Raw genomic sequence first — 25,416 nt, forward strand, 5'->3', positions numbered from 1 at the left:
CTACTGTCCTGCTTTCATCCGCCTCGCCAGAGCAGCGTTCAGCATCACCGACCGCACCGAGATACACCAGTCATGTCTCATAGTCCTCAATATATACGCTATAGAAGCTTTAGAATTAATGATCTTTCCATTGATGTATGGTTTGTTATGATTGGACAATATTTGAAAATCTGGAATCTGAGGGAGCAAAAAAATCTAAATATTGAGAAAATCATCTTTAAAGTTGTTCAAATGAAGCTCTTAGCAATGCATATTACTGATGTATCATTTCTTATTACTAATACATAAATACTGTTTTATTTTTCAGAAACATTTATATGCACCAATCTAACAATACTTAGAAAAGCAAATATCTATTGTTTATGACATTTAGTATGTTTCTGAATATTGTCTTCAAATACAATTGAAACTACATAAACATCTGAAACAAAGTTGTTGAAAACTACAAATGTAATGCTAGTAGAATAATACTATAAATCTGTAGCTACAAATAGGTGTTTTAAACACTAAATCAATATATGGAAGAATGTAATTGAATCTTGTAACATTTTATTAAGTTACTTCATATTACTAATATTGATATTATTGTTAAAATTTTATATTTAGTAATAATTACATAATGGAAAAATCTCATATTTTTCATGATATTCAGTATATTTCTTAATATTGTCTGTAAATTAAAAGCAAATTACATGACCGATTGTTGCCAAAATGTTTCATACAAGTGGTTCAGTGCTTGTAAAATACTATAATATAGCTACAAGTAATCAAGGCTTTTTTTTAAATACTTAATGAACACATGGATGAATGATATTTTAATCATTTGATTGAATTATTTCACATTATGTATATATTGGTATTGTTTTATGTTATATATTTAATAGTTATGTGCACCATGAAGAATAGCTGGTAAAAACAGCGGTATTGACCTGCACTTCATCTGAGCTGAACTGAATTGTTTGTAATTAGTGAGAGACGGGAATGAGTGAAAATCTAACGACTTGAAAATAAGCGCCACAGCAACTAAATCAGAGTATATGCAGGCCATATTTGACCCTAAAACATTTTAATTGATATAAAATGCCATTTATGGACCTAATATTTGGAGATGAATCAGTCCATTGAATCAGATGTAGAAACGGAGAGCGTGAAGCACTTGTGCTCAGCCCTGCTGTTTGTGAGGATGAACCCGGCCTGCAGCCGAGCATGATGGGTGTTCAGTGATGTCGAGCAGCGGATCATTAATGAGCTGCTCTTCACAGCTGATCCGATCCGCCTCTGACTGGCTCTTCATGTCAAGCAGCCACTGTCTGTCCACAAACACACCAGCGCTCTTATATCCAGCGTATCGCTTCCTCCGTTTCACCTCCGTCTCTCAAGCAGATTTCAAAAGCCTGCAGCATCTTCACTTTTATGCAGATTCAAGAGTCTGCGGGATTCTCACAAAAACATCCAAACCACGTGTCCTCTCAGCACTTAAAAGAAACATTATATTTTACCTAAAGTCAAGCATGTTTGTAGGATTTAGGATTTAGAAACCCTTTTTTCATTCAAACCATTTTGATGTCCATTAACCAAAAAAAATAAATAATTAATTAAAACTTAAAACCTTTGACTTTTTTATATATATATATTTTCGTTGAAGATCCTCATTAGTTATGTTTCATTATGTAACATTCTCATTAATCTCATTAATACAGTACTTTTGCAGTAAAATGCAGTGTTTTTATTTATATTAGAATAAATTAAATAGTACCGTGATATATTCATAATTCGCAATGTTTGTAATATGCAATGCTTTTTAAAAATTGGAATAAATTAAATACCTTCATATGTATACAAATAATTGATATGCAATATATATACCAAATCTAAATATTTCAATATTTTGTCAATAATGTAATGCAGTGATTTTACCATAAAATGTTTGTTATATGTAATGATTTCACATTTAAATCTCAATAAATTATATGATATCATGATATATAAATAACTTGCCATCATAATAATATATTTATTTTCTGCTTAAAATTAGACTTTAATTTTCGTGTTAATATAATGCAGTCATTTTACAGTAAAATGTTTGTAATATGCAGTATTTTTTATTTAAATCATAATAAATTAAATGATAACATGTTATACTGTGTGTGTGTACACATAATTTGCTATATGTCATTTTCTGCATGGAATATGACTTTTTCTTGTTATTTTACAGTAAAATGTAATGTTTTTGCACTTAAATGAGAATGCATGAAATAATAGCATGATGTGTGTTCAGTGTTGCAGTGCTGCTGAATGCATGTGAATGTGAAGTGTGGCAGGATCATGTGTGGCGTTGGATGTTTTTAAATCTAAAGCGCTGAAAACAGCACAGTCTCTCCAGACAAACACACATTCTGTGCTCATTTGAATTGCATTCTGCAGATGGAAGATGCACATATAAAAACTGAATAATAAGTGCTATATTTGAAGAGCAGCGAGCGCTGTCCGGTTTCATCACGTCCAGAGCCCATTACTATGGTAACGAGGGTCTATTCCTGTACGCCGGCGTTTGACGGGACAGACATTGACAATCAGAGAGCCGCGGGTCAGAGCGCGGTCCGAGGACGGCCGTCATCTCTCCTCTTCATTTATTAGGGAGATGCTGCTTTTAACGGCTGCAGCTGAAGTCAATGATTCACTGATATTAACGTTTCTCTTCCGTTTACTTTTAGCCACTCTCGTAGTTCATTTCTCATCTTGGGCCTCATTGGAGTTGTACCTTTTAACCCTCATTAGCCGTTGTTCTGCAGATATAAACGTGTTGCAGATTAATAATAGACAAATGTCTGTTTGGAGCTGCAGCTTCTTCACTCTTATGCAGATTCATTATTCATATTTCAGCGTCTTACAAAAACATGCCTGCTTCACAAATTTAAAAGAAAAATTACTTTCCTTAATGAAAATGAAGCCTGTTTTAGACCCCTTAAAATTTAGATCCTATTGTATCACCCCCCCCCCTCCAGTTTTATAATTATTATTTTAATGCCACTTAGCTGAAATGCAAACAAAAAAAGTATTTTATTCTTTTCATTCTGACCATTCAAATATGTTTAATGTAATATAGTCATTTCTGCTATTAAATTTTTACATTTAAATCAGAATAAATTAAATAATACCATAATATCTTAATAATTTGCTATCTAAATAATATATCACGTTTTGCTTTATTTTAATGAGAACAAGACTTTTGATTTAGATTTAATTGTCACCAAAATGTCTCAATGCAAAAAAAAGTGCAATGATCCTAAAATAGAATTAATTTTCTTTATGAAAACTTAATGTGCCACATTTAGATACCGTTTTATCATTTTCATGCCTATTAACAGAAAGCAACCCGCATCATTATTGTTCATAAATGTTATTATTTTCATTAAAGATTGCTTTTAGATTCCCGTTAATGAAATACAATATTTTTTACATTTAAATCTGAATAAATAAAATAATGTCATTATATAGAAATAATTTGCTCAATAATATATAATTCTTTCTTGATATTTTAGTAATAAAATATAATTAAAATACAAAATAGAATAATTTTTTTATTATAATATATATGCATGGCAGGTTTTGTGTGCTCATCTATCCATCCATATGTAACAAAGTATAAATAGCATTTGACAAAAAATGTGTACTGTAAAATAAAAAAGAACAAAGGGTGAATGTTAACCTGGCACAGATAGTTGAGATGTTTTAATAGAAAACACTCCAGAAGCTCATATATTGAAATAAAGCTGCTGGTCAAATAAAACACAGGTGTAAGAGCCTGTGAAGATAATAAAAGCGCGTTGATATTTGATAATGAGGAAGATGTGTGTGTGTGGTTCTCTGGTGTTAATGAGCAGACCTCGGCTGTGTTTCCTGAAGTCATACTGCCATCTCTTGAGCAGATCTCACACTGCAGGTGTGTGTGTGTGTGTGAGTGTGTGTGATGTGACACGGCCTGACATCAGCCGCGGGTCTGGAGCAGAGACCCTCACAAACCGGACCAGACCCCATCAGATCCGGCGAGAGACGCTGGGCATTAGGCAGATTAGCAGGAGAGCACACAATGCGGGATGATGGAGTTTGTCATCATTTGCATTGTCCTGGAAAGATGCTGTTTGATAGAGCGGCGCGTGGCGGGGCCTGGCATGTCTCGCGGGCAGGTCGCGGGGTTTTGTGGGATGTGCATCAGTCGAAAAAGCCTCACAACCAATTTGTCACAGACGCAGAGGTCGAGAGCCATGACTTTCCCTCCTCTTCCTCGCTGACAGAACCGCTCGCATGATTTGGACAGATATGATCAGATGTCTGAATATTTCAGCTTCAGAACATTGTTGGTTTCAAACAAATAATATAAAATAACGCTTTGAGTGTTGTGTGATTCTCCAGTCTGACCATGTGTTATTTCAGTGTCATTGAGATGCTGCTGTTGAAAATATAAAAATGTTTATTTTGATATTTTCTGCATACGTTTTTTTTTTTTTTTATCTATACAGTCTTCATTTTTTATTTCAGTTTTAGCTATTTTAGTACATCAGGTTAAACTATGTGATAGAAAATGATAGCTTAATAATTTGCTATTTGAATAATATATCTTTTTTTTTTTTTTGCTTTACTTTAATGAGAATGATATTTTTATAATCTTATTTAGAGAGATTTGGTGGCAAAATCTGTTTGATTGTTGCAATGCAAAAATCGTTTAATGCTCCTAAAACAGAATGAATTTTCTTTATAAAAACATAAATGAATGTGCCACATTTAGATCCCATTTTATCATTGTGATGTTTCCATGCCAGTTAACCAAATGCAAAACCAAACAAACAGAAAAAGCAAAACAAAACTCATAGTTTTTTTGTGAATGGGTTCATTATTTTCATTAAAGGTTCCTGTAAAATTCTAGTTAATTTAATACAGTAAAATGTTTGTAATGCAATATTTTTTCATATTTATATAAAACATAATAATAATAGAGCATGATATCATACATAAATAATACCATATATAAATAATGTGCTCAAAAATATATATTTGTTTGCATTTTGGTTCGGTAACCTTAATGAGAACGAGACATTTTATCATTTTATTTTGAATATATTAAAGAGATCTCATTAAAGAGAAATGTTGCCTTGGCAAATGCTGAAAAAAGGACCATTTAAGTTTCTGATGTCTCTCTTTTCTCTTTTTTTTTTGTCAGTTAACATTTATTTGTTTATTTAAACTGTAATGACCCTGGCGTGAGCTTGCTTGCGCTCCAAACAGCGGACAGATAGAGAGGAATAACCAGCATAAAGCTGACAGGAGCCGATGTGACAGCGTCTGTGGGCGTGCTGGGTCAGACGGACACACACACGCTCCTCTCACACACTTCTGTTACACCTACAATATCTAGACTACTGTTCAAAAGTTTGGGATCAGTATGATTTTTTTATTATTATTTTTTTTAATTTAAAGAAATCAATACTTCACATATTTATTTACTATACATTTAATTGTAATTTAGTATTAAATAGTTCATTTTAATTTAGTATTTATTTAATTTTAATGTTGAATTAAAATATAAAATTTGTAAAAAAAATATATATAAATTTTAATATTATTATTGTAATATTTTAGTATTGTAAATATACTTTTTTAAATACTTTTATAGCAACATTTATAATGCTGTTCTTTTAAATTTTCTATTTATCTTTGAATCCTGACAAATAAAATGTATCACGGTTTCCATAAAAATATTGTGCAGCACAACTGTTTCCAACATTGATAATAATCAGAAATGTTTGTTCAGCAGTAAATCAGTATATTATTATGATTTCTGAAGATCATGTGACACTGAAGACTGCAGTAATGATGCTGAAAATACAGCTGCAGATCACAGAAATACATTACAGTTTAACACATATTCACATAGAAAACAGATGTTTTAAACTGTAATAATATTTCAGAATTTTACTGTATTTTTGATCAGATAAATGCAGCCTTGATGAGCAGAAGAGATCTTCCTGATCCCAGACTTTTGACCAGTAGTATATTTGTCAAACTAGTCTCAGTCTCAGTGATTTATTCCATCACTCACATCACTCTCTTTCTTCTAACAATATATTTTTAGTCCTAAACAGTGTTATTTTGGGGTCAGTTCACTGATTTATGGAAGTGACCTGGAATCGTAAAGTGTGTTCAGCAAAGTTGTAATTGAACAGCATCATCACACACACGTGTGTCTGAAGTGTTGCGTGTACAGTAACGCATGATGCTGTGTTTGTGAGGAGCCGGAGCGTCTCTATATGTGTGCCGTTCCTCAGCGTGATCAATTATGCATGAAGATCCAGTTGGGATGTGAGTCCATTAGCATACCTGATGGTGTGTCCTTGACCGGAGCCACCGAGTTTGACTGTTCGTCAATAGCAGGTCACTTTCCCCGGCGCGGCTCGTCTTCTGGCAGCAGCTCGCATCTTTAAGGTCACCTCCACTGCCAGCGCTCATAAAACAAACAAACAAGATCCGGGACCTCCGAGATTTCACACGCAGGCCATTAAAATGCTGGCTGGAGGAGGAACATTTACACACGTGTTTCCTTCCGGCCGTCTGAGCTTATGGAGAAACTGTGTGTTTGAGCCGTGAAATAAAGCTTGAGAATGCATGGAGCAGTTTCTGAAAGTTGCACTTTCCTGAAGAGTTAAACGACACGCGGCAGCGTAGTTTGACCCCTATGAATATTAATCGTCTCCCTCGGCTCTATTAAAAATGCATGGGCCGTTGTAGTTGTTGATCAGATTTTGGATGCCCATGCAAATTGGCCTGTCTTCCTTGTCAGCGGTGCGGATGAATAATGTAGTTGTGTTGTATATTCAGGGACACACCATTGACAGTCAATTAACAAGTTTGATTGGTGTGTGAACTCCTTCTTTTGAACTGTTAATTTTATGTAAATAGTATTCCCCAGATCTCCTCCTGGCAGGGTAACCTGAGCGAGCCTCTTAATAATTGATCGCATCGCACCTGTTTTTTATTTTTAAATATTATAATAGCCGAGAGGTCTGGCTTTTGATATTCAAATGCACAGATCGCGGGCCGGCGGAGGCGAGAGGGCTTGTGAAGGCCGAGCTGTTAGAAGATCCGATGCCGAAGCTCTGATGCCGCTTGATGGCTCATAACTGGAACGCCAATGCTGATTTGTCTGGGAGGCGCAGACGATCCCAAATAACGCTCACAGGTAAATGATGCGCTGATTGATCGGCTGTTTGAAGGCCGCGAGCTTCCGCCCGTCCCGGTAATTTGTAGCGGCCCGGGCGCGAATGAAGATTCATCAAAGCTGACAGGTGAAGCCAGGAGCCGGGAATCATGAGAAACCCGTATGATTATGGAAATGGAAGTGACTCTTTCCTCCCTGCAGCAAACGCTGTTTGTTGATCTGCTGTTTCCCAAGCTCATCTTCTAAAATGCTGATTTTGTTCAGAGAAGAAGGAGCAGCAGATGAATTTCCAAACATCCTCACGCTTTCTAAGATTCTGATCCTTCAGTTTAGTTCTGCTGCGGGAGAATCAGTTTGGTCGTATGTGTTTGGACTCGATATGCACAGACTAGTTTGTCTCCAACACAGAATAGCAGGAGGTGATGGGAGTTTGGTTTGATGAGGTTCTCCAGTGCACTGAACTCTATAGAGCATCAAACCTACAGTCATGCTGGTGATTAATGTGCCAAGGATATTATAATCAACTAAAACTGAAACCATACAAATAAAATGTTGTTACTTGATATAAAATAAATGTAAACTGAAATAAAATAAATTGTATATTTCAGCTAGTTTCCTATGCAACATTTCTGTTTTTCATATGTGTCCCTGGAGCACAAAAGCAGTCATGAGTAACACAGGTATATTTGTAGCAATAGACAACAATACATTGTATGGATCAAAATTATACATTTCTCTTTTATGACAAAAATCATTAGGATATTAAGATCATGTGCCATCAAGATATTTAGTAAATTTCCTACCGTAAGTATATCAAAACTTAATTTTTGATTAGTAATATGCATTGCTAAGAACTTCATTTGAACAACTTTAAAGGAGATTTTCTCAATATTTAGATTTTTTTGCTCCCTCAGATTCCAGATTTTCAAATAGTTGTATCTCAGACAAATATTGTCCTATCATAACAAACCATACATCTATGGAAATATTATTTATTCAGCTTTCAGATTATGTATACATCTCCATTTAAAAAAAACATTACCCTTATGATTGGTTTTGTGGTCCAGGGTCACATTTAGTTGAAAATTAACTAAATATAAAAAAGAAATAAAAAAATGAATTAAAAACTAAGACATTTAAGAGAAGCTAACAAAAAGAACAAAAACTAAAAACAAACAAACTTGAAAATATAAAAATTAAATTAAATTGGAAACATTTCTTAATTTCATCTAGTTTAACTTACTAAAAATAATAATAACTGAAATTAAAGGTAAAAATTATAGACATTAAACATTTTTCAAAAACACAAGATTACTAAAACTTGAAAATGGAAAATATGAAATTGGAAACATAATTTTCATCTAGTTTATCTTGATGTATTAAAATAATTTAACCGGCATAACAATTTATAAAAACTAGAGAAAAAATGATAAAAATGACAAAAACACAACAAAATGACTAAAAGTCGAAAACAGCAAATATAAAAATATAGTGGAAAAATAGTTGAAATCATTTCTAATTTTAGTTTAAATTTATGTTCCTAAAAACCTAAAACTGATATATATATATATATATATATATATATATATATATATATATATATATATATATATATAAACTATAGACATTTAAAAAAGAATAATAATAATAATAAAAATGACAAAAACCCAACAAAACTACTTAAAAATTTTAAAATAGAAAATGTAAAAAGAAAAACTCTTTGGAAATATTTATCATTTTCATCTTGTTTAACGTTATATTCCAAAATAACTAAAACTAAAACATTTAGAATGACATGAAAAAACTACAAAATGACTAAAACTTTAAAGCTTGAAATACTAACTTGTGTATATATAAACAAATTCAAAGTAAAATGTGAATTAAAATGACTAAAACAACAAAATTACTAAAACTTGAAAAAATATAAAAACTGAAACTCAAAATAAAACAAAAGCTATAATAGCATGTCAGTGATGCTAGAACAGTACATTATATGATTACACAATGAAGACTAATCCTGTGCGTATGTACAGCAGTTTTTACAACAAACCCATGTTTATATTCTAAACTCATGCCTAGCTTTCGTACTGTCCACCAACCGCCAGAAATCACCTTCTGTGACGCTGTGGAGGTCAAGCGGCCGGTGCTATGCAGACTGGACATGTGTGCTCTGGCCGGGGCTTTAGAGTCGCTCTGGTAATCTGGTTAAATGCAGTATCTGCACATGCATGCTAATTGGCTCTAAAGCTGCGTTTGACAGTATGTACCAATTGATCGAGTCCGCTGTGATCGCTGCAGAGGTCACTGTCCTCGCGCTAAACACTTCACCAGAGCTTCAATTAACACCTGATCACCTACGAGACCTGACCTCTCCTGCATATCTGATGGTGCTCGCCTCGTGTATTTTTAGCTGTCAGGATTAAGCTTCAGAAGAGAGTTTGTCTGTGGATTCTCAGCTAATTATCAGCTTGTTATGAATGCGTAGGAGCTGGAGTTTCATCGCTGGTGTGAAACGGGAACTCTAGGTGATACAATCACAATGAAGGTGTAGCGTGTTAATTGATGCTCTGCTGTTCAAACACAAATGCTTTAATAATGGTAATGAATTGCACCTTTTTTGATGTAAGGCTCTGATATTTGGGTGAAACGATCGCTGTTTTATGATTTATGGCAGTTTCCAACTATAGGCCACAAATTAGGGCTTGAAACTTTTTCTTTTACACTAAATGGCTAGGGATTTCAGATGCTGAACCTTCAAGAAAGCCTTAGAAAGTCAAACTAAATCAAGTCTTTTTTAATTGTACAAATGCTTTATAATAAATATTTCTGTTTCTGTTTATATTTTATGGGTTTTGCATTATTTTCTAATAGTGAACAATATGTTCAAATATTAAATAAATGTATCAAAATATAAAATGGGTTACAGGCTTGCAGATGTATCCTACATGAAGCTGTCATTCAGTAGCAGTTTAATATTCTGGTTTTTAGTTATTGGTTAACTTGTATTTCCTATACAATTCTGAAAATATTAGCTCAAATATAATTTGGAATATTGTGATTTGTGTTAAAACTGAGAAAATGAAACAAAATATTCAGGACTGCTTGCATAATGTGAGAAATTGCACAATATTATTTATTTATTCATATACTTACAATAAATTGACAGTCATTTCAAATATGATTATCAAAATTAATGGTTTCACAGACAGGGCTTAGACTAAGCCAGTATTAGGCCATAGTTTAAGTAGGACATTTAAGTAGTTTTTATAAACATGTCTTAGAAAAAAACATTACTGGTGTGCATCTTGAGACAAAACAAAGGCACTGATATATTTTAAGATCAATCAGTGCAAGTTTATTTCAGTTGAAACAGCTCAGACTTACATTTTAGTCGAGGACTAGGCTTAAGCCTTGCCTGTGAAACCGAGGGTTTCATTTTTAGATACAGAGAGTAAATATAATAACCTTGCACCTCTGAAAAAAAGCAGGCATAAAAGAGAACAACTATATGATGAACACAGCAGATGAAATCCTGTACACTACCCAGAAACATGCAGTATATATAATGCAGTTTTATTTTGTCATCCAAGAATCAAACGTTCAAAAAATAACAGACAAATCCCAGATCAACTTCCCAGAAAACACTAGCTACCATAGATGTAAATACATACATGCCTCATTAGCTACTGTTTCTATGGGCCGCGATACGTAAACCATCCGCCAATTTTGGAATGGTCTGCAAACCTTTGAGCCCGTTGACTGTAAACCACTCTGTAAAAAAAAAAAAAAAAAGTTGAGCCAACTTAAAAATTTAAGGCAACCAGCTTCAGCAGATTTTTGAGTTTTGAAGTTTATACAACAAAAAGTTGAGAATCTGGTGCGGTCGAGTAGGGTATCTATACATATCTATGCTAGTTACTATGTAGCAACACACTAGCAAGCACCCAGAACACCCTACATAACAGTCTGTCTGTCTAAGAGACTGCATGGCCTTCAGACTTAGAGATTTTCAAACTCTCTGACTAGGCTTTCTCAAGCTAACGTGAAGTTTGTCTTGATTGCCTTTTTGTAGCAAGTGTATAGTGATGAATCATGAATAGGGTTGTTTTTTCTAGTGATGTCCCATGTTTTCTCTCTATTAAAGCAAAGTGAAGCCATCAGTGTGTTGTTTGGACTCTTTTCTAATGTTGAAGTGCTGCTGGCATGGGTCAAGTCTATAATTGTTTTTCAGATGATAGAGGGATTGTTTTAGAAGTACACTTGTGTAGATCTGTGACTCCTCATGGCTAATAATTATTATTTAGAGAATTCTCATTTATTTTTAATTTTCCACTGCTTATCCGGGACTGGTTTTCGGTGGCAGCAGATGCTCATTTTCCCTGACCACATCTCCCAGCTCATCCTGGGGGATCCCAAGCCATTCCCAGGCCAAGTGAGAGTGCAAACACAGCTTTCACACTGGTTGTAAAGATAGCACACATTAGTGTAACAAGCAATCACGTCATAGGCTTTCTCCAAATCTACAAAACTCGTGTAGATTGGATAAGCAAACTCCCATACCCCCTGCGGTATTCTTGCCAGGGTAAAATGCTGGTCCACTGTTCCCCATCTGGGATGGAATCTATATCGTTCCTCCTCCACTAGGAGGTTTGAGAGTGGGTTGGATTCTCCTTTACAGTACTCTGGCATAGACTTTCCCAGGCAACACACCCTTCGGTCAACTTTTTTGAAAATGGGAACCACCACACCTGTCTGCCAATCACCAGGCACTGACCCAGATTCCCATGCGATGTTGAACAAGCAGCCCAACTTCAATCAGGGCCTTCAACATCTCGGGAAGAATGTGACTTCCACCTGAGAAATGGGTCAAAATTCCCCAGAGTCATCCAACCCTGCCTCAACTTGATCCTCAAAGAATACCTCCAGAATACATCGACAGGCGAGGTCAGCAAGTTCCTGTCCTGACTTGAGCCTGGAATACACTACGCCATTTTTGTTGAACGCTTGTTGCTGAAAATCAGAGCCAGTCTGCAGATTTGAGTTGACAGATTCCATTGAAAATCACACAGTGTATGATTGTCACAGACTCCGATTTGTTAGCTTCAGACCTAAATATTCCATCCAGTCGGAGGATATCAAACATGTTTGATATTTTCAGCCGATTTTAGAACACACATTATTTTCATTTGTCATGCCTCTCCTATCAACAAGGCATACGTTTCTTTTGTTTGGGTTTGTTGTGATCAGAACAACTTGAACCCTTAAATACATGAATGTTTCACCAATCACTATTACATATTGATCTATATATCCAGCACGGATGGATCTCTAACTGCTGCAATAGCAAAAAACTCTCTTGATTTTTTAAGAACAATTACAGAAGAATAAAATAAAGCATATTTAGTTATCTTTTGAAACTTAGAAGTATTCAGTTTGAGTGGATGATTTTACCATTGCTGTCATCATCAGAGCACACTTCCATAGTACATAAACATCTGGCTTATATTCGTGATCTCTACCATATTCTCAAACCTATTGTTTTCAATGACTTCAAAATCAATATTTTGATCACTGGCAGCTTATTCACCTCATCCACCATCAAATGACAGTGACATTTATATTTCATTGCGTACAGTAATTGCCCTGCAGTAAAGCCATTCAAACCAGTTACATTTCTGCTGCTGATATTCTCTTGTTTTATGCCTGTGGTAATAATGAGTGAAACATCACGTCATCATTGTGTATCAAACAGTGCCACCTCGAGGAATAAAGATGCATTGCAGTATTGAGTCAGCAGAAAAATATACTCACACATTTGCATACCTCCGGCCTCTACACTAACAAAAATATTTAGGCCCAATTCTTAAGATTTATGTATTTCAATTGCATATAAAATTTCCATCCATTTTGATTACATATTTTTAACTTAAACTAATAAACTTTATGTGATGCAAATTTGCCAACCTTATGTAAATTAAACAAGTACTTATGTAATAGTACCAATAAATCCAATTTGTTTTAAATGCATAAGAAACATGTATATTTAGTATTAGGTAATAAACCCAGTGTACTTAAAATGCATCACATTTACATAATTGTTTTATCATAAACCCAACGTATTTCATATATTTAATCCTACCCCACCCAATCACACTGTGCTACAACAAAATCTAACTACAACACACAAAAAAGAACAGCAAGATCACCCTGTTACATTATATCAATTTATTAATTCTTCAAAGCATTTGGCTATATATGAGCTAGCAAGACATACTACACAGTGTTCATACACTTGTGTGCAACAACAAGAAACAAAAAGTGCCTTCATATTTACATGTACATTAAGGTTAAACACTATTTTCAAACATTTTTGCCGCAATCAACCATTCTGCAAAAAAAAACAACAACAACTTTTTACAATTTTTAACAAAAAATGCCATAAGGTTGAGTGGTTCTGCACCACCACACTTTTCATGCATATTTAATTACGTTAGGAGTACATGAGTACGAAAGGGACATTCCACATCTACATTTTAAACTTTTAACACTTAAGTGGACTCAAGTACAAAAATCTTTCGTCTCAAAAATGACATCACAATTGTCATTACTTAAGAGTTCTTTGGTAACAACTTGGTTGTATCCTGGATTTTCTTCAAACATGCACTTGAGCTTCGTTGCGTAGCTTCAGTTTGTAACATCTCTCTCAAACATCAGTTTAACGAGAGCCACAATAAAAATATGGGATACCATCATTGAGTTTTTGATACTAATATATTAGTGTCATACAAACAAGCAACCTCCACACATAAACAACCAGTTCACTGGCTCTCCATAATATGTATAAATCAGTTCCTTCAAAACAGTCCATGTAATACGTTCTACAAAAACCTGTTTCCCCAGCGTTGTTTGGCTGTTGCCAACAATTTTGTCCCAAGCGTTCCAATACCAGCAATCAGCACGATGAATCAGTCAATGACTAATCCACAGGCAGCCGGTATATAATCCAATGGCATTTCCCACACACATTACGTGGTTGAACTTATCGTACACAGTCTAATAGAGCAACTTGACTCAAGATCTTATGTAACATACACTTAATTTAACATAAGGCTCAGGGATTCAGTGGAGAAAAAAACCTTTTCCCATCTCTGACTTAACAAAGGATGAAAACAGTGAGCTATAACTCAAACATCCTGACTTTGTATTAAACACCCCTCCTCCACTTCACTTACTCTCTGCTTATATTAGAGTCCTCACCCTCATACCTGAGGTCGTAGTGTTGAGGAAAAGAACTACATTAACAGTAAATTCAACATAGAATTGTTACAAGTTCAGCACATAAATCAGTCCAAAAAGCATCAAACACAAAAGAGTGACACTGCAGAACTTCCACACCAACATCCATAGGTTGGTCTCCAGGACCAGCACCCTCTGAACGAAAGATGTGCATGCCCGCTGTTGTCTGTGCAATTCCAGACTCAGCCTCTGCACTTTTACAGTCCTGAAGGATAAACAAAGAGAATGAGTAGTGTTCCAATGCCAGTCACAGTGTCATATTCAGACATTTTAAGGGCACATTGTTTGCAAACTCTGACATTTTGGATATGTAGACTCATTCAAATACACTGCCTGGTCAAAAAAGTATAATAAACAAAAGTCACCATTTAAATAAGCAATTACTGAAGAGTCTAGAATTGGATGATTATTGCAGTGATTTTTATGTTTCTGGCTTGTTGTATTTTGGCAATAATGATTTTAACCCAAACTGATGCAGTGTGTAGATTTCCAGTTCTTAAACAACCATGTCGGAGGACGTACCAATGCACACACTCCAGCATGACAATAACACAATTACTCAGGCTCAATTTGTGAAATAGTGCTTCAGTGAGCACGGGGAATCATTTTCATGTATGAATTGATCACCAGTCTTGAGCTTAACTCTACTGAATGTCTTGAGGATGTGTTGGAGTCGACTTTACAGAGTGGCTGGACCCTCCCATTGGCAATACAAGATCCAGGCCAAAAATAAATGCAGCTCTTGATGGAAATAAATGTTGTGATGTTGCATAATGTTGTGCAAACAATGCCACAACACAGCACGTTATGAAAGCTATAGGTGGTCCAATCAAATATTAGAGTATGCAACTCCTTTTTGGACAGGCATTAGGGATAGGGATTCGGTCAGGACTCTGTGGTGGACAATCTTTCACAGTTTGAGCCTGATGAATCTTGACATTGTTATCCTGGAATATAGACATGGGTACGACTTCCGACCAGGTTGTTTGAGAAATAAAAGGCTACACACCGCATCAGTTAGGGCTAAAAGAATTGTTACCAAACACACAACATGCCAGAAACATATTAATCACTTCAAGTAACGAGTCAATCCTTAAATATCAAGAATTTACTCATTTAAATCCAGACAGCAACCTTTTTTGGCCTGGCAGTATAAAATAAGAATGAAATGTATAGCCAGTTATTCTGAACTATACTACCTTAAGGAGAAGAGAATTGTGATGGAACTGGACACAGCCGAGCTTAAAAACATGAGCACTCGTGTTGTTCCAGGACGCTCGAGTGGCTTGACTTCACTTGCACTGCATTAAAAAAATAATAAGAAAAAAAGTATTAAACATTGAGTACATTCTACAAGAAAACAGTGTTTCAGTATTTTACTTCAAAATATCATATTTTTTTAATATGACATTTATAATGTCAAAAGAGCAGGTTAACATACACTTACCACATATTCTTTAAAGAGTGTCTCCATGTCTTCACTGAGGTAGATACTTGGGCTCCTCGGGATGTAATTGCAGTTGATTTTAGTCTTCAATCTCAAACATGCAGAACAACAAGATCCCAAAAACACAACATTAGTCATTAATTTACTCAAGGCAAGGCAAGGCAAGTTTATTTATATAGCACATTTCATACACAGTGGTAATTCAAAGTGCTTTTACATAAAAGAAAGTGAAATAGACATTAAAATCAATAAAAACATGGAAATAAAAATAATAAAAACAAGGAATTTTAAAATGATATAGAAAATGATTTAAAATAAATTGAAAGAAAATGATTAAACCTAAAATTTATTGCAGTCAGTTGGGACATATAGCACAGTGCTCATTCAACAAATGCACAGTTAAACAGATGAGTTTTGAGTCTTGATTTAAATGTGGCTAATGTTTTAGCACATCTGATCTCTTCTGGAAGCTGGTTCCAACTGTGGGCGGCATAATAGCTAAAAGCAGACTCCCCTTGTTTTGTGTGAACCCTTGGTATTTCTAACTGACTCGATCCTAATGATCTGAGTGGTCTGTTCGGTTTATATTCAGTGAGCATATCAGCAATATATTTAGGTCCTAGGCCATTGAGTGACTTATAAACAAGTAAAAGTACTTTAAAATCAATCCTAAATGTAACTGGAAGCCAGTGTAAGGACCTGAGGACTGGTGTGATATGCTCAGATTTTCTGGTTCTAGTCAGAGTCCTGGCAGCAGTGTTCTGGATGAGCTGCAGCTGTCTAATGGTCTTCTTGGGAAGGCCGGTGAGGAGACCATTACAGTAATCCACCCTGCTGGTGATAAAGGCATGAACAAGTTTCTCCAAGTCTTGATTGGAAACAAAACATCTAATTCTTGCAATGTTTTTGAGATGATAGTATGCTGATTTAGTTACTGCTTTGACATGACTACTGAAACTAAGGTCTGTCTCCAGAATCACCCCAAGATTTCTGACTTGATTTTTAGTTGTTTGACCCCTAGAGTCAAGGTATGCATTCACCTTGAGAACTTCATCTTTGTTTCCAAATGCAATGATTTCAGTTTTCTCCTTGTTTAACTGAAGAAAGTTCTGGCACATCCAACTGTTAATTTCATCAATGCATTGGCAGAGGGAGTCAATGGGGCTGTAGTCATTTGGAGATAAGGCTAGGTAAATCTGGGTATCATCAGCATAGCTGTGATAGGCAATTTGGTTCTTCCTCATTATCTGACTTAGTGGGAGCATATACAGGTTAAACAAGAGCGGTGCAAGAATTGAGCCTTGTGGGACTCCACATGTCATGGCCGTCCACTTAGACTTATGCTCTCCTATACTCACATAATAACCTCTCCCTTCTAAGTATGATCTGAACCATTTGAGTGCCATCCCAGAAAGCCCGACCCAGTTTTCCAGTCTCTCTAGAAGTATGTTATGATCGACAGTGTCAAACGCAGCACTAAGATCTAGTAGTACCAGCACTGATATTTTGCCAGAATCAGAATTGACGCGAATATCATTTATTATCTTAATGAGTGCTGTCTCTGTGCTGTGATGTGCTCGGAAACCAGATTGAAAATTGTCCAGGTATCCATTTGAGTTTAAGTAGTTGTTCAGCTGATTAAAAACTACCTTTTCAATAATCTTACCTATTAAAGGAAGATTTGATATGGGTCTATATTTGCTCAACATGGTGTTATCAAGATTGCGCTTTTTCAGAAGGGGCTTAACAACTGCAGTTTTAAGGGAGTTTGGAAAAGTCCCAGAAAGAAGTGAGACGTTCACCACTTCTAAGAGATCAGCTTCTAAACAGTTAAGCACATTTTTGAAAAAGGATGTGGGAAGTGTGTCAAGATAGCAGGTTGAAGATTTAAGGTGCTGTACTATTTCTTCCAAAATTTTGTTGTCAATTTCTTTAAAAACACACATAGTCACTTCTTTTTGAAATTGCGGTCGAATCTGTGTGACCTCTGCATAACTTGAGGATGTGCCAATCTCCTTTCTGATATTATTGATCTTCTCAGAAAAGAAGGAAGCAAACTCATTGCATTTGCTGTCGGAGAGCATTTTACTGGGAATCTGACTTGGGGGGTTTGTCAGTTTCTCAACAGTCGCAAAAAGAGTGCGGGTGTTGTTTAAGTTACTGTTTATAAGGTTTGAAAAGAAAGTCTGTCTAGCTGTGGCTAGTTCCACATTGAAAGCATGAAGGCTGTCTTTATAGATGCTATAGTGAATTTCGAGTTTCGTCTTCCGCCACATCCGCTCAGCTTTTCTGCATTGTCTTTTCATGCTCTGAACTGCTGTTGATTTTCTCCAAATTGATTTCTGTTTCCCCGTCTTCTTGCTGACCTTTATCAGGGCAATATCATCAATAACATTCTTAACTTTTGAGTTAAATGACTCCAGGAGAAGATCAACAGGGTCTGCAGAAATGCTTGGTGTTAATGATATTGCCTTCATAAATAGCGCACCAGTGTTCTCGGTAATGCATCTCTTTCTGATAGAGACAGATCTAGATTCAGTGGTGACTGAGATCAATATATCAAAGAAAATACAGAAGTGATCAGATAGTGCTACATCCTTAATTACAATGGATGAGATGTTTAGACCTCTACTGATGAGTAAATCTAAGGTGTGTCCACGATTGTGTGTGGGTCCGTGCACATGCTGACTCAGGTCAAAAGTGTTTAAAACAGTTATAATTTCTTTTGTAGTTTTGATTTCTGCATTATCTATGTGAATATTAAAATCCCCTGCAATAGCAAAACAGTCAAACTCTGAGGAAATCATTGATAACAGTTCAGTGAAATCATCAACAAAGGCTGGAGAATATTTTGGAGGCCTGTAAATAATGATAAACAGGGTGCGTGGAGCACCTTTCAGCACAATACCTAGGTGTTCAAAAGACAAATACTGACCAAATGACACTTGCTTGCACTGATAAACATCTTTAAACAGAGCAGCTACACCTCCACCTCTCCTAACAGTCCTGCAGACACTTATAAAATTAAAGTTAGGAGGGGCTGTTTCATGAAGGACTGTTGCACTGCAGCTGTCTTCTAACCATGTTTCATTTAAAAACATAAAATCCAGGTTGTTTGTGGTTATTAAATCGTTGATCAGAAATGATTTATTTTTAAGTGAGCGAATGTTTAAAAATGCTAACTTGATGGATTTACATTTGGTCTCTACAGCAATCTTAGATTGATGCATTATAGGCCGCAGGTTAGATGGGTCAGCCGTACGGCTTGAGAAGGCCTTAGACTTTCTATTGCTTAATAAAACAGAAATAGAGGAGGCTACAGGCACACTGGGTTCCCGCTTGTTCTGTAAACATTTGTGAATGTTGCTGCTAATATAGCGGGGACCCGACACATATCACTGAGAGCTGTTATCAGTTGTTTTTGGTTCACCTACATCAGATGGAGAGGGGTTTGGGCCCTGACGTTGTGGCAGCGGCCGGAGAGCTCTCGCAGGAGGAGGAGGGTGAGCTGGGCCTGCAGTCTTTGGTGGTTGTGGGGCCCGCCGTTTTTTAGTTGATATCTGAGGGCTTGCAGCGAAAGAGTGGGAGAGTTTGGTCCCAGCATACACCAGTTCCTCCATTTTCTGTGAGAAGCTTAGAAGTGGAGATTCTGGAGAGAGGGAAAGTGTGTCTGGTGAGCAGGGCTCTGGCTCTGGTGTTTCCGCTGGCTGTGAGATGCTGTTTTCCAGAAAGTCGTCCTTGGGTGCTGAGTCTTGGAGCTGTTGGAGCTGTTGTAGTACGTCACAGTCTGCATGTGATGAGCTCTGTGGGCAGGGCTCAGCTGGGATGTCCATGAGCAGTGCTTGTTGTGGCTGCGTGGTGTTATCAGTATCCTTGTGGGATGTGTCAACCACATGTTGACTCAGAAGCTGACATGAATTCCTGTGGTCACTCATATTCTGTCCAGGTGTGTGTGTGCCATTCAGGCCGAGTAGATTGGCACACACCGCTGAAGGATGACGGAGGGAGAAATAGATATTGTCCTTAAGCACTCTTGCACCGAGTCTGTTTAGGTGGAGGCCATCCGGTTTAAACAGTTGTCTGTGGCCCCAGAAAAGATTGAAGTTGTCGATGAAGTTGACTCCTTTTATACTGCAGGTCCTTTGTAGCCATGTATTCAGCCCAAGCAACCGTGAGAACATGTTAGTTCCCCTTGCTGGGAGTGGTCCACTGATGAACGACTGAACTTCAAGACTTTGAAGCGTTTCAAAGAGTTCACTGAAATCCTTCTTAAGGAGTTCTGACTGCTCCTTCCGAATATCATTCTTCCCCACATGGATGATGACTCGATTTGCAGTCTTGTGCTTCATCAGAATGTTCCGAAGTTCTTTGTTTACATCAGAGACATTTGCTTGAGGAAGGCAGTATGTAGTTGTAGTCCTGCTACTGATGTTTCTGATAATAGCATCAGATACGTGCATTTGCACCTGCCATGTAAGCGGACATAACGGATATTCCCCTGTAAATGCGACTCCTACATCATTGAAAAGTGAGTTGTTTTTTTGTTTGTTTTTTACATTTCGCCGTACAGACATATAGGGATGTAACGATTACCGGTTTGACGATAAATCATGATAAAATTCCCCGCGGTTAGTATTACCGTTTCATATTTTAATTATCATTAAAACCGTATTCGATTACCGTGATTTAAACAACTCGCGATAAATAAATACTGTCCAGCATAAAGCAGAGTTTTCAGTAACAGTCTCACGTGCGCACAGCAGCACAGTAGTTTCGTTCTGAGTGAAAATAGGGCGGAAAAGCTGGGAGGTTTTAAAAGAGTGCTTAGGGAATTATACAAATTAATATATCAATGAATTAATCATATGAATGTACCTCTGAAGGATCTGACTGTCTTCAGAAACAATTCGATGGCATTTTGTTTTCATCTTCGCTCCATGTAATACCTAAAGGAAGTGTTCGCGGAGTTCACAGGAATCAGCTGTAATTCAGCTTTTCCGTATAAAGCGCCACCTGCTGTCAGAGACTGGATTTACAGACACTTATTTACATTCAGCCTGTGTGCAGTTTCTGTCTGGCCAAAAAATTGACCAAATTTGCATGACCTGCTGTAAATTTTAACCGGTTGATGAAAAACAAACTTATGTACATTTAAACAATTCAGATATGCTATATAGGATTATTTATGGAGCCGATAAAATACATATAATCATTTATTAATTATCATTTGAATTTAACCCTTTTCTTTAAAGGCTGAAATGTGTGGTCTACCTTTATGTTAAACTTTTTCAAAGCTTTATTTGAACATTTACATTATTTATTTGAACATGCTATTAAACTGGTGTCAGTCAAATTGTCATTTAAAATCCAGACCTCACTGGTAATGTTATTGTTTTAGTGATTATGCAAACAAAAAGTCATTTTATTTGCTGTTTGTTGATTTTTAAGTATGAAACTTGGTGAAGTGATTTATGTTTCGGTACTTTTTGAACATCTCCAGCACATTTTAACAATACCGTGATAATACTGATAACCGTGATAATTTTGGTCACTATAATCGTGATTAGAAATTTTCATACCGTTACATCCCTACAGACATACCTCTAAATGTGCTACTCTAATTGAGTAGCAGAGTATTAATTTGGTTTGTTGGTTTGAAATGTTACTTTTGAAATCACTCTGAGTGCTCAGTGATGGCTCAGTGACGCTTAAGTCCCGTTGGGGAGACTCTACCCATTCATTCCACTGACACCACAAAATAAAATGCACACAAACATGTCCCTGCACTTGATATACAATCACTGATGAACGCATTTGGTTTTAATGAGTAAAACAACTCAGAAGATGTGACATGCTTAACAATATCTACCACCTGAGTATTATTCCACTTGCAATCTTTCAGCTGAGGTGCGTACATAATCACTGTCATGAAGAATTTGTAGCCACCTACTATATCATTATTTTGATGTATTGATGTAGCTATTGCATTAAAAACGTTTCTATCTGAATTGCATGTCAATAAATTAAACTCAGTGTACTATTGAAATCGATTTGTTTCAATACAATATATGCTATTTTTTGTTTGTTTCACCATGTGCAGTGTAAAATGCACACATCTGCTACGGATCACTTACGTCATCCAAAAAATCGGATATTGTAACAATATCGGAAGTGCTGTGTAAATGTGGCCTAATTGTCTGGGCTTTCACCTCGGACCATTTCCCTAGGGAGACTCTATCAGGAGATTAAGCTCCAGACAACACCGGGGTCACTCAATATGAGTGTTAAGGTGGGGGGTATTTATTTACTTACTGTTAGGGCTGCACGATTAATCGAATGTGATTTTCATGCGCAGTTTGTCAGTGAAGCACGGTTCTGTGATCAGTAGTAAATCTCCATCCATTATACATGACTCAAACTCACTATGCTTTCAGATGGAGCAGCATTTACTACACAGAGCCGTAGTTCCCTGACAAGCTGCGCAAAACAGCTTTCATAATCGCAGATCAATTTAATCATGCAATTATGAAATCGATCTGCGATTATGTTTTGTACAGCTTGCCAGTGAGCTACGGCTCTGTGTAGTAAATGCTGCTCCATCTGAAAGCATGGCAAATTTGAGTCATTTATAACATGCATTTGAAAGAGCAACAAACATCTTTCCAAACATGCGACGCATTTATGAACCTCTTGGCCAACAAAATACCACATTTAATAACATGTTTTTAATCAAAACTCACTTAGCATTGCATTATATATTTACTTTATTATAATGAAAATTATAATAAGAACTCAAATAAACCATATGTTGCCGTATTCGTGCATTAGTCACGTTGAATCAATAGAAGCAGTTTCTTCTGTGGGGTCTATTTGGAGACAGTGTTGCAAACTAATTTTCAGAGAAAGTTGCTAAAGGAAGGTCGATTTGTTGCTAAGTTGCTAAATGACTTTGTGTGATTTCGCAATGAAGACATTGCCTAATCACGACGCAAAATTGTCACAACATCAAATCTCAGCAAAAAAAAAAAATGTTATGTTAATTTAGATTTAGTTAATTTATGCTACACTCCAAGAAAAGTCTGTATAAACAGGGCATAATCTACTATGCTAATATGAAAGAATTTTACGTAGGTTTTTTTTTTTACCTGCATTTTTAATTACGCATTGTGTTTTCAGGTTACAGGGTTACAATGGGTAATGATAATGTCCTGGAAAATTACTAGTATCTTTTCCATTTTTCTTACGGTGTACTAACTGATCAACAATCACAGGGTCAAGCTACTACCAAAGTGTATTATAAACAATGAACAATTATTACAACAAAATAATAATAATTATTATTAAATTCAACAATTGCAAATAGCTTATATTTAACTTAATTCACGTGATGTGTGTACTGCTGGGCATCTTTGGTTTCCTCTTTTTGTGTAATTTGGATGGAATATATGTATTTTTATTGTCTGAGTCACTTATCAAAAGTTGCTGAAAGTTGCCAAATAAATTTTAAAAATTGCTAAATTTGTTGCTAGGTGCTTTTGGAAGAAAAAGTTGCTAGGGTAGTCTGAAAAGTTGCAAAATTTTGCAACAAAATTGCTAAGTTGGCAACACTGGCACGAGAGCGTCCTCTGCCCTTCGGATGGAGATTTCCTACCAAACACAGAACCGTGCTCCACTGACAAGCTGCGCATGAAAATTGCAGCTTTTGCCTAACGGGGAATGCGATTTAATTTTCGATTAATTGTGCAGCCCTACTTACTGTTTTTTTAATATCAATTTAATATTTTTCAAATCAGTTAGACCATCTACAGAATCAATTCTATAGTATTATTTTTTGCTGGGTTCCAGGCCACGTTAGGCTTTCAGGAAATGAGCGAGCTGATGCAGCTGCAAAGGAGGCTGTTAATCAGGAAGTAAACAGATGTCAAATTCCTCCCGCAGAGATCAGGCCATGATCATTCTACTCTGTTAATTAAAAGGCTGTTTATATGCCACTAATTGGGTTTGAGAAGCATACATTTAAGAGGCTGACAATTAGCTGAACATATACTTGTTTAATTAGTGACACTTATCCTGCATTTTTAAACCTTTATTTGAATACGGCAACATATCATGCTCCACAATATTTCTATGAATAAATCTCTGACAGAGACTATCAGCCAATCACTGTGTGCATAGTTAATAACCTTGATGACATCATCCATAGCAACTAGACCCGCCCCCTTAAGCCCGGCTCACACTGTGCGATTTTGGCCACGATTTGTTCACCTGAGACAAATTTAGAAAATCCTAAAATCCTAAAAGATTCCTATAATCCTAGGCTAAAATCGGTTGTCTAGATCGCTGGTTTGACATGTTCACCGACAGCCGATTAATGGCCGTTGCGATCAATTTTTTCCTCCGATTAAATTCTGGCAGTGTCAGAATATCGCGTCTTGGCTGTCGTACAGTCTGACATTAAGACAACTGAGATCCTACAGTCTGACATGGGGATCATGTTCGTACAGTGTGACAAGCAACAATCGCAAAAGATTATTAAAAATCGCACAGTGTGAGCCCGGCTTTACTCTGAGCTTAAGACTTCTCTCTATTCTTAGTAAAAGTGTGTCTCAGCAGCTTTGTGAATAGGTTTTAAGAGAAAACTCTTAGCTAAAAACATTTACTGCTATTTAGGAGAACTCTTAGTGGTAAGGTAAAATGTTTTGTGAATACGGGCCCAGACCTATTATTAATCCTTATATATTAAATAAGTGGCAATAAGAGTGTACAAATATGTACAAATAATAAATTACATGAAATGCATCCGGGAATTTCAAACAGATTTTTAATCTCTTTTAAAGGGGTCATATGAAGTTGCTAAAAAGAACATTATTTTGTGTATTTGGTGTAATGCAATGTGTTTATGCAGTTTCAGGTTAAAAAAACACATTATTGTCCTCATACTGTACATTATCGTTGCTCCTCTATGCCCCGCCTTTCTGAAACGCGTTGATTATTACAAAGCTCATCGTTCTGAGAAGCGAGGCGTGCTCTGATTGGCCGAATACCTCAAGCATGAGACGGAAATGTTGTGCCCCTGACAGTGCATTCACACCAGACGCGACTTGCACGAATAAATCGCGCGTAGTTGGACGCTTGAACATTTTGAGTTTACTCGCTTCATTCGCGCGTGAAATTCACTTCACAACAGACGCGAATTCGCATCATGGGAGGGGCTTCTGCAGGCGGCTCCAGTCTCGATGAGAAATGGCTGACATGGATTTTGTTGAGAGGGTAGTTGCACTTTGTGTGCTATGGAAACACTGGACGCGTGTATTTCAGCCGAGAATGTAGTTGTTTAAAACTCAAATCTGCAGTTTATTTATAAAAACAGCGCCTATTTGAAAATGTGCTTCGCCGATTTCGGAGCCGTGAGCTCCAGGCGATCACCGGGCGCTCGTGCTCATGTATCCCGAAGAGAGGA

The 25,416-nt window shown here is 36.4% G+C and overlaps 1 protein-coding gene across 2 annotated transcripts in view; it reads left to right on the forward strand.

The window, feature by feature from the left end:
- LOC306850079 (uncharacterized protein) overlaps window positions 1-25,416 on the forward strand; it is a 115,216-nt gene that overhangs the window by 51,345 nt on the left and 38,455 nt on the right. The gene's annotated exons all lie outside the window — the stretch shown is intronic.

Source organism: Barbus barbus, assembly GCF_936440315.1.
Source record: "Barbus barbus genome assembly, chromosome: 30".
In the NCBI taxonomy this organism is placed as follows: domain Eukaryota; kingdom Metazoa; phylum Chordata; class Actinopteri; order Cypriniformes; family Cyprinidae; genus Barbus; species Barbus barbus.